Source organism: Athene cunicularia (genome assembly GCF_003259725.1).
Source record: "Athene cunicularia isolate RWA chromosome 13 unlocalized genomic scaffold, athCun1 chr13_part1, whole genome shotgun sequence".
NCBI classification, from domain to species: domain Eukaryota; kingdom Metazoa; phylum Chordata; class Aves; order Strigiformes; family Strigidae; genus Athene; species Athene cunicularia.
The window spans coordinates 9,693,266-9,703,602 of NW_020799117.1; positions in this window are offsets into that span (position 1 = coordinate 9,693,266).

Here is a 10,337-nt window from a genome sequence, read left to right on the forward strand (position 1 = left end):
GGGGGGGGGGTTAGCAGTTTTGAAGCACAGCCATGCCAGGAGGTGAATCAACCCAGCCTGGAGCCTGCATCCCCAGGCAGGGGTGTGCAAGGGGGGGACACAAGGGTGGGCACCTACGGGAGTGGAGAGGGGGCAACACAAGACCACAGCCGCCTCTCAGCCAAACCCTTTAGGGTGTAAACACATTCGGCTTGCTGTGGGCAGGCCGGGAGCGGGGGCAGGTGGGGGACTCTTTCTCCCCCCTGCCCCAGCAGCCCATCTCAATGCGTCAGGACAGGCCCAGCATCTGCAGTAGCTGGAAAATCACGCTCCATTTCCAAAAGGGAAAGCAAAGTGTAAATCTCTCTCTCAGACACACATTTGTTCCTCTGCAGTGAGAAAAGTGGCGAAAGCTTTAATTTCCGAGCTGGGAGGGAGAGACAATGATACATCAGCAGCACCCCGGGTGCAGAGAAAGAAAACATCAATTCTGGGATTACACCAGTGGCTACTGAGATTTCTCCCCCCCTGGCTGTAACCCAGAAATACCGCAGGTTTCCCTGCTGGCTCTGCAGCTCTTACCTCTCCACTGTGTTTGGGGGAGGTTCAGACACCTTAGTGGTGGTGAGGGTGGTTATGGCACGAGCGTTTGCCAAGATGTTCTGGGCTGGGGAGGGAGGCAGTTATTCCCTCCTCTGGCTGAATTTTTCATTCAGAGCGGGTCAGCCACAGCACTCGGCTTTCCCCAGAGGTTCCCTTCATAACAGGGAGCAAATTCCACTTATCTATCAAGGGGAGATTTGCATTTTAAACATCCCAACTCCAAATATCACCCAGTTTGATCCCCTAAGCTGAACAAATGCAATGGAGCAGGGAGGTGTCCGGGGGCGGCTCACCGGCGCTGGACCACAGGGAAGAAAGGAAAGATCCGCAGTTAAAAGCATGCACGGATGTTTAATCTGGGCTCAGGTTGAGGGTGGGAGCAAACATGGCAGTGACCTTTCCTCCCTTCCAGGACATGGGGGAACAGGTATTGGAGGCTTCAACCATTAAGGATTACGGATTTCATGTCTGAGATTTTGTTTACACAATAAGACTTAAGTGATTGCTGCATGGAGTGTAGGTGGATTCTCCCCGATGCCTGCAGAGGGATTAGTGCCTATAAAGCAACCAGAATGAGCTAAAAATTGGAGAGATCAAAGTGCAGGAAGAGGAATCCCACGTTCTCAGGGAGGGGAGGGGAGGGGAGAATGAGGCCAGTGGTCAAGCCTGAGACTATTATGGCTGCTGGCCCCAGAGAGCCCAGGGAAGGACATGGAGCGCTCCTCACCCTGTAGCTGCAGGGGTGCCAGGAGGCATCTTGGGGAGCAGCCAGACCCCGGGTGTTTTCCATCCTCTCCTGGAGCTGCAAAACCTCCCTCCCTGGCCGGCTCTTACCCCCAGGAGAGGGATGACCCCAGCCCTTTCTGAGCTCCCTGTGGCCACGGGGCCATCTCTAAGGAGTGCAGCAGAAGAGGGGTGTCCCACCCCAACCCCCTGCTGCAGCACTGAGGCATGGGGGAGGCTCAGCGCTGTGCCCTGAGGGGAAGGGGCTCTGGTCCTGCTGCACCTACAGGGTCCCCCATGACCAAGGTGACGCTGCCCCGTGTCAGCCCATGCCACACAAAGAGGGGACACACTTGCCTGTGACCCTCAGGGCTCTGCCGAAGCCCCAGCTGTGCAGTGCCCAGCCTGCTCTCCCTGCCTGCCTCTACCACCCAGCTGAGCAAATGGGCCTTCTCCTCTTCACCTTATTAAAACCATGAGCTGATTCAATTAAAACGAGGCACCAGCTCTTCTCCCCAGAAGGCAAATGGGATGAATGTTTAAGGCATGGAGTTTTCTCACCCCCAGCACCTCGTTACCCACTCCAGGCCCCTGCGCACAGGGCACTGCCTCCTGCCAGCTCCTTCCCTGCCACCCACAGCAGCTGCCTGCACTTAGGGGCAGGTAAATGCACCCAGGGTGGGAGCACGATCTATCTGCCAGCACTGCATACTGCATCTTGGCCTAGGGACCAAGAGCCCAGCAGGGCCATGCACATGGAAAACCAGCCCAGGCAGGGCAGGCCCAGAGCTGCCTCTAGGGATGCAGCCTGTGGGGGTTTCTGGTCACAGCAGCCCACAGCAGCAGGGCTCATATATCTGCAGGCAGCTCCTTTTCATCCTTGGCATCTGCAGTGACCAAGTTTACACCATCACTCAGTTTTTTGAGAGGCAGAGGGTGCTTGCGCCCACCCGCACAGCCACCCCGCATCCCCAAGCCTCTCCCGCACTCAGGCATGGGACACAAGTTTTATCCTCACCCCCGTCTTGAAACCCGCAGGCAGGCAGGCAGGCGCTTCTTCGCCACAAATGAGTCTGAAACGGTTCGGAGAAGGACTAATTCCCTCCCTCCTCAATGCATGGAAGCTTCTTACGCTAAATCTATACAGACACAATTAGCATTATTCATATTCCATATGCTCCGCTCCCTTGTGATGAATATTAATCTGTTCCCCGCTCCCAGGCATTGGAGATAACGGCGTTGCACCGTGCTGTGCTGCGGTGGCAGAGATGGTCTAAAGGAGCAATGCTGCAGGTGGAGGCAGTTTCACCCGGCCTTGGGAAGGGGATACTTGGTGTATTTTGGGAGGGGACTTTCTGCTCCCATTCCCACTGAACTGGTCCCTCCAGGGCTGCCCCAGTCCCCCCAAGGCATGCCGTGGCATCAGGCAGTTCAAAGACTCCCTGGCCCTCCCTGCAGGTTTGGGAGGTGGGGTAGGACTGAGGCAGATCACGTTTTCCATCCTTTCTGAGTCCGTGAAGTGGTCACAGGTGTTGCAGGAGCTGAACTGCTTCCCTTGGCGTTCCCCAGAGCACAAGTGGCTCTGCCAGCAGTCCCAAGCATCCCTGCTGCAGCGCCTGGCTGTGTCCCCAAGGCCAGCACAGCCAAGCGGCTGTGGCACCTGGGTCCCCATCCCAGCCCTGCTCCCACCTCTTTGTACAGCACCTCTCCCATAAAATGGGCCATGGGGCAGCAGCATCCACCGGTGCTGCAAAGTAGCACAAGAAGGGGGCAGAGGAAACGAAGCAGTGAATGCAGTTCATCCACACGACTGTTGCTGTCTTGAAGGGACACAGGAGGGAATTAATGATTCAAGGAGCTTTTTCAAACCAGGGGCCATCCTGCACGCAGGCAGGGCTGCACGGACCATCCCCAGCCCTGCGGCCGTCTGTCCGTCCTTGCCCTCCATGTGTGGCTCCAGGCCAGGCCGGGGGTGCTGCGAGCAGGGGGCCTGGGGGCTGCGAATTGAAATGCCATACGCGTGGTGGGGGTGGAAAGGATACAGGCCAAGAGGCACTGCGTCGCTATACATCCATTTGCATGCTTAATCCGCTGCTGGGGAGTATAGCGTCAGGTCCCCCATCTGCTCCGCATCTCGCATCATTAGCTGGCTGGTTTCCGAGGCGGCTCTGAGCAGAGGTGGGAGTCGAGCAGAGAGGGGAGAAGAGAGGCTGGTCCCAGGCCCGTGCACCATCACATCGGCTGCCTGGGGAGCTTGAGGGGATCCAGCCGCTTGCTGGAGCTGGTGGACAGCACATGGGGAGATGGGGAGGGGTGTAGGTGAAGGGGGGTCGGTCCCTATGGCTCTCTGGGGTGATGCTGTGCTCCGAGCTCCCTGCAAGTCTGGGGTGCCACAGTGGCGGGTCCCCTGTGGACAGTGCAAAGGGGGACAGAGCTTTTCCTCACCTCTCCCAGGTGCTGCCCACACTCCAGCTCTGCCTAGGGGGGTGCCTGGGGCAGCGATAGTCCCCACAGCTGGTCCGTCTACACAGGCAAGCCAGTAAGCACCCACAGCCACCCATGCACAAGGGAGAGCTCAGCTCCACCACACCGATCCTGCTACATCAACTCACCCGGGCGATGGCACTGGGGCATAGCCCCTTTAAATCCCTGCACTCATAGACCGGGCTGGGACACCGTAAAGGGAAAAATAAGGCAAAGAAATTATTTTCTTCTTGCTGGCAAGCCTGGAGAGCTGCCCGTTCCTCAGCAGCGTGCTGCCAGCCCTCCCACGCACCGCACGGCAGAGGACTGCAGAGGCCAGCATGGGCTGGGGGATGCCGGGGGGGCCAGGGAGCAGCGGGGCCCACCCCTGCAGGACACCCGAGCTTGATGGGTTGCCCACAGGGTGGCAGGACCTATGCGGCCCCTCTCACCCTGGGGTGCACAGCACATCCCTCTGCTCCATTACCTGTCCCATCTGTCCTGTTCTCCAGGGCTATTCCCCATGTCTGTGCTCGACAAGGGCTCAAACTCACCTAAAATCCCTGATAAACTCCCCAGGTTGGGGCCGCAAGGAGCCACCCCAGCCAGCTGTGCTGAGCGAATTGGGGTTCCTCAGCAAGCGGTGATGATGGCCTGAAGGATGGAGGAGCTGGGGGACGAGGAGAGCTGGGGAGGGGAAGCCCTGCACCCCTCCAAGGTTACTCCCCTTCCACTTTCACGCCCGGCTGGGTTTCTTCATTACTTACCCAAGCTGTAAATTGTCTAATTTGGAGCACACCATTTATCCCTGATGTGCACTTGAGCAGTCAGATTTTGTTTTCAGGTGTGTAATTAATTTTTTTAACATGATTTCTCTCCTAGGAAACTGCAAACAGTGCTGGCTTTTGGGGCGGGGTGGCTCGGGTGAGTGTCAGGGCAGGGAATGGGCAGGAGAGGAGCTGAGGCCAGATCCTGGAGCCTTTGCCGCAGCTCCCCGTGGTCCTGCTTTCCAGCCAGAGCCCCATCCTCCAGCACAGCCCTCTGCCACCTCCAACACTGCCACGCTCCCCATGGGCACCAGCGAGGGCTTGCGAGGGGAAGCAACAACCGCTCTCCCTGTTCTCAATTCAATCTGATGGGAATTACCATTTTTATTAAGACCCAACATGTCCTCAGCTGCTGGGAATGTGATTTTCTCCTGGAATAAGATTACAGCAGCTCCTGAGGAACCCACATTGGCATCCGTGTCACCGTGATGACGCTCTCATCCCTGGGCAGAGGCCCTTCCATAGCCGGATGCTCCCAGGCGTCTCCGCTTGGGCACGGTACGGGGGGATCCCTGCAGATGCACTGCTCTGACCTCTTTCCCCTCAACTGGAATGTTCACTGTTCAGGGATGACACAGGGCTATTTTTACATTGCCCATCACCTCTCACAGGCCAGGCACAAGGAGGGGATGGATGTGAAGCAACAACCGAGGGTAGGTAACTTCTGTCCTCACTGCACACCCCTGTGCCCAGCTGTGTGCGGGTCGGGGGTATGGGGGTGCTCATGTGCTGCTCCGCATCCCCAGCCAGAGTAATTCTCCTCTGACGAGCAGCACAGAGAATCACCTGCTGTGAATGTGCAAGTGCATCGCTTCAACTCTCCTGCTGCCAGGGAAGTTGTTATATGATTTTTGCTGGTGGTTTTCCAGATGAAAGGAGGTGAAAAATCACCCGGACAGAGGCAGGCGGAAGAATCTATGGAGGGGGAACTTTGGTGCTGACTCTGTGCAGGTTCCGACCCCCTGCCCCATGAGGCCCCTGGGCATGGGGTGACAGCCTGGGGGCATGTGAGATGCTTCTGTGCCACCCCCATGTGGGGATTCAAGCTAGGGCTGATGCTGCAGGATTTTGGGGGCAGCTGGTGCAAAGCAGCCTTACAGCTCTGCACCAGCCGCCCCCAAAGTTCTGCAGTGTTGGCCCCCAAGGATACTCTGCTCTGTACAGGCTCAGCCAGCCACAGGGCTGGGGGCACTAGAGCTGGTGACACCCCTGAGACAGGTCCTCTGCATTTCTCTGCTTGCTGTCCTGCCAGCACAGCAGGTCCCACCGGCAGCAACTGCCTGCAAAATAAAGCCACTGCTGCAGCCCCCCCCAAATGATCCTCCAGGAGTGGATCTGGCAGTGCTGCCCCCCGAGCAGTAGATGCCACCATGGCCACCACAAAACAGGCAATGACATCCCAAGGGGGATGCCACCACCCAGCCTCCCAGGACCACAGGCCAGACTTCTTGGGGTTTTTTTTCCTACATGTTCAATTCTCTGTTGTGACTTTTGGGAAGGGATGGTGCAGTCCCCGGTGGCCATAGGAGGGGGCTGAGTGCTCTGCTCCCACGTCCTGCTGCCCTTTGTGCTTTGAAACTGCCTTCCAAGGAGCTGCTTAGCATTCGGAGCAGGTGCTCACGCCATTTCAGGGCAAAAACTCTCGTTTGCCTTCAAAAACGCATTGATCTGCAGTCTGACATAAAGGGCAGTGCCTGCCCTCCAAAACAGGACAGCGGGCACATGGGGGCCTGGTTTGGCTTTCCTAAACACAGATGAGATGAAGGGACTCCAGTCCATACTCCATCCCACAGCAGCACCCCATCATCACACCGGAGCCACTTGCCCATCACTGCCCGGCTCTGCAAGCCCCTGGGTTCAAAGGGAAAGGCATCAAAGCCCTGATTTCTTTGATTTCCCTTCACTCTTTTTTTATCCCCCTCCTCTCCTAAAGGAGTTCAGCTCCCAGGTACTGCCTGCACAAGAGCAGAAATTAAAATCCAGGGGAATTGCTGCTGCCCCTGAGAAATTCTTGGCAGGGGTCCTGGCAGCTGAGGCGAAGCCGGTCACTCGCTGCCCCATGTTTGGCCACCAGCAGGACTGTGGGCAGGCTCCATCCTGGATGCCCCCAGCATCCCCTCCATCACCTTCTCACCAGGAACCGGCACCTTTTTCCGCAAGGTTTGGTGCCACATGAGTGTTATAAACTCATCTGCCTAACAGGAACAGCTGATTTATCTGCCTTCCCTCTCCTGATAAGGGCCTTGGCTGCAGGCTCGCCAGGCGGAGGAGGTAATACTTAAATAGCTTCTTTTCTTATACTTCCTGTGGGGATTATAATGCCTGTCTTGAGTCCACCCCTGTGCTGCCAGCATGGGAAAAATCCCCGCAGTGGCACCATCAGCAGCACTGTCAGCAGGCAGACCGTGTCCCATGGCACTGCAGCCTGGTCCCTGGCACCACAGGATTCCCTCTGCCACCTGTGCACAGCGGGTACATCCCCCCAGGCACCTGCGGTGGCACAGGCAGAGACGTGGAGCTGAGTATCTCCTCCTGCATTGCACACACCAACGCAGCCACTGCCAGCTGCCATGAAGTGTGAAACCTGTCACCACAGGGAGCCACAACCCGGGGACCTTTGCTCCTGAGTATTTGCTTACGGCTAATCGCAGCTACCCCAGCACCAGCATCCCCAGCCAGAGACTGGTGTCAGCTGTCCCTGCAGCCTCGGCAGAGCTGCTAGCTCCCCAGTGCCCAGTTGCAAAACTCCAGGCTGTGGTACACACTGTGGCTCTTGGGGATTATAATCCTGCAAATGCAAAGGAGAAGCGGGTCCTGCTTCAACCTGCCTGTGACCAGCTCCTCCTGGCCACTCCAGGGAAGTAACAGGGCCAGTGGCTCCCATCAGCAGGGTGAAGGCTCAGGAGAAAAATGACTATTGATCATCACTGTGAGTTCAGCAGCAAGGCACACACAACCCACAGCTGTGATCGAAAGTTCTGGGGGAGGCATTTGCTCTTGCTCTCACGGTGGTTTGTACATCCATCCGGGGCTCCGGGAGGAAGCCTGTGGCACGTCACCATCCAGCACGTCCTGCACGGGTGCATCCCCTGTGGTGCATCCTCCGCTGAGCTCTCCAAGCCGCTATTTCCCTCCATAGAAGGCAGTAGAGCAGGCATGTTCACTCATGGACAGCAGGGGTGAGCAGGAAAAGGCAGGCATCCCATGACCAGAGCCTCTCCATTCCCTTGATTCCCATGCTGTTGGCATGGAGACAGCCCCAGGGACCCAGGGGGGGCAGGCAGAGCTCCCTGCTCAGCCAGGGATATCAGAGCCACACTCCTGGCCCGCTCCCTGTCCCCAGGGCTGGCTGCCCTGGTGCTCCACAGGACAATCAGCCTTGGTGCAACGGGAGGAAAGGGGTGAAATTGAGACATTGCCATCCCTCCAGGAGAGGATGTTGGCAGGGAAGTCAGAACTACACTTCCCAGAGTGCTCCTGGTCCTGCCTGCTGCCGGGGGAAAGGCTGAGGCACCCAGCCACCAGCTCCTCCCTGCTCCTAAATGATTCTCCTTATTATTTATTTGTGGTTTTTCTGCACTTAACTGTCTGCCTCGTCCACTTAATTGGGGGATTATTGCCACTACCTGCCCGTCCGCCAGAGCCCAACTCATTACTGGGGCTTATTTATTAGCAGCGAGGCAGCAGAAACGCACCCTGCAGCTCCCTCTCCTCCGGCGCAGGCAGCTGGACGTGATGGAGGAAAGTGAATGGGGCCAGTAACGGTGGGAATGGCCACGGTTCAGCCAGGGCCAGGTCAAAACCAGCCTCTGCTGGGCACTAAGGCATCACAGCAGCCTCCTCCAGTGTCTGGCGTCAGCCCAGGACACCGCTATTCTTGGCAAAGCACGGAAGGAGCAGTGAGAGCCTGGCTGCTCCTTAAAAGCGCTCCCTGAGCTCTGGAAAGGTCAGTCACACAGTGTTGTCCTTTCGCTCGCAGCGAGGGACCCCGTCTCCTTGGTACAGTGGCAGCTGAGTGACAGCCATGTGGCAGGGTGATGCCAACAGCTTGCAGGAGCCCACTGCGGGGAAGAGAAGGGGCTGATGCCCCCCTAGCCCAGGAGGAGCTGGCAGCACCCTGCAGCCCCTCTCCAAATTGCTGCTCCCATTTCCAGACAGAAGAATCCAGGAAGAATGTGGGACAGCAGAAGCGAGCCTGCATATTGAAAGCTTTGATAAATAAAACATAGCGAGAAGGCAATTGGAGCTGCCCACTTGGCTGCGGGCAGCTCTGCAGCGGCTGCATGGGGGGAATTCACAAGCGGTGCCACCCCGGCCATCAGGCCGCCAGCCCTAGTGCTGCTGCTCTGCTCGCATCCAAGTTTTGCTGCCTCAGCACCGAGGGGGATTGATTTATTCATCAGCCTCTCCATCCCGCAGCAGCCCTGCAAGAAGGAGTGGTGCAGTGAGCTGCTGTGTGATGTGCCGAGCAGCACGGCAGGGAGCAGGGAGGGCTGACCTGGAGGTGGCTCCCGCCTGACCCGCATCTCACCTGCCATCATGCCTGGTGGAGGAGGGACTCCCCAGGGTGGGAAACATGAGCAGCAAACTCCCCCAGGGCCTGGCTGCTGAGCCCTCCTCAGGCACTAAGGCATAGCCATCCCACACCCCTTTTTCAGGATGGAAGAGGCAGGACTCCTTTTTTTTCAGAGGGTGATCAGAGATCCCCATGGATCAATTGCAGAGACAAGCTGCAAATCGAGGAGCCAACCCCAGACAGCACCAACCCCAGAGCAACCCCAGGGCTCGGTGGGAGTGTTCTGCACACCCACAAACCCAAAGCAAAGCCCAGGGGAAGGAGCGCTTTGCCTGTCTGCCAGGGAAGTGCAGGCAGCAGCCTGCAGAGAGGAGCCCATGGGGGCTCAGGAGTCCTCGTGGCTACACTCTGCACCAAGGGCTGGGCGCTGAACACCAAAGTTTTGGCTTCTTAAAACTACTGGGGGCAAGTTCTTGCTCTTTGCCCCACTCCCCCCTTCTGCCGTTCCCTGCCCCACCCAGCAGCCTGCCCACATCCCAGGCACAGCCCCCGTCCGCAGCCCCTCTGCTTGCTCTGCTCCCCTCAGCTTCTCTGTGAGCCCTGCGGACCCCAGTGGGCCCCCAGGTCTTCATCACCCCCCCATCCTCAGGACACCTCACAATAGACTCCAGGCAGGAGCTTTGTCAGGTGCAGTGAGGGTCTCTGATTTGGGGAGCACCCCGAGACACCCAGAGATGCCCTGTCTAGAGATACCTCCTCATCTCTGAGGGGCTGGTTGGGTCATGGGAGGGGAATCGCTGACCCTGGGGAGAGAGAAGTGCTGGGTCCTGGGGGCAAGATGAATATAGGAGGGAATTGCTGGATGAGGGGGACTGGCAGGTGGGATGGACAGGTACTGGGGAGATGGAGCTGGCCAAGAAATGGGCGGTACTGGGAGGCATGGCCAGGTACTGGGAGGTGGCTGTTAGGGGCACTGGAGGTGCAACTGCTGGGGCCCAGGGGTGTAGCCAGGTACTGGGAGGGATGCCTGGGTACTGGGGGCAATTGCTGCGTGCTGGGGGTCATAGCCGGGTAGCGGGGGGGTGGCTGGAGAGCAGGGGGGCAACTGCGGGGTACGGAGGGAATGGCCAGGTACTGGAGGAGCAATTACCGGGAACTGAGGGGACCTGCCGGGCAGCGGGGGCACAAACGCCGGGTACCGGAGGGGATTCGGCGAGTGCGGGGCC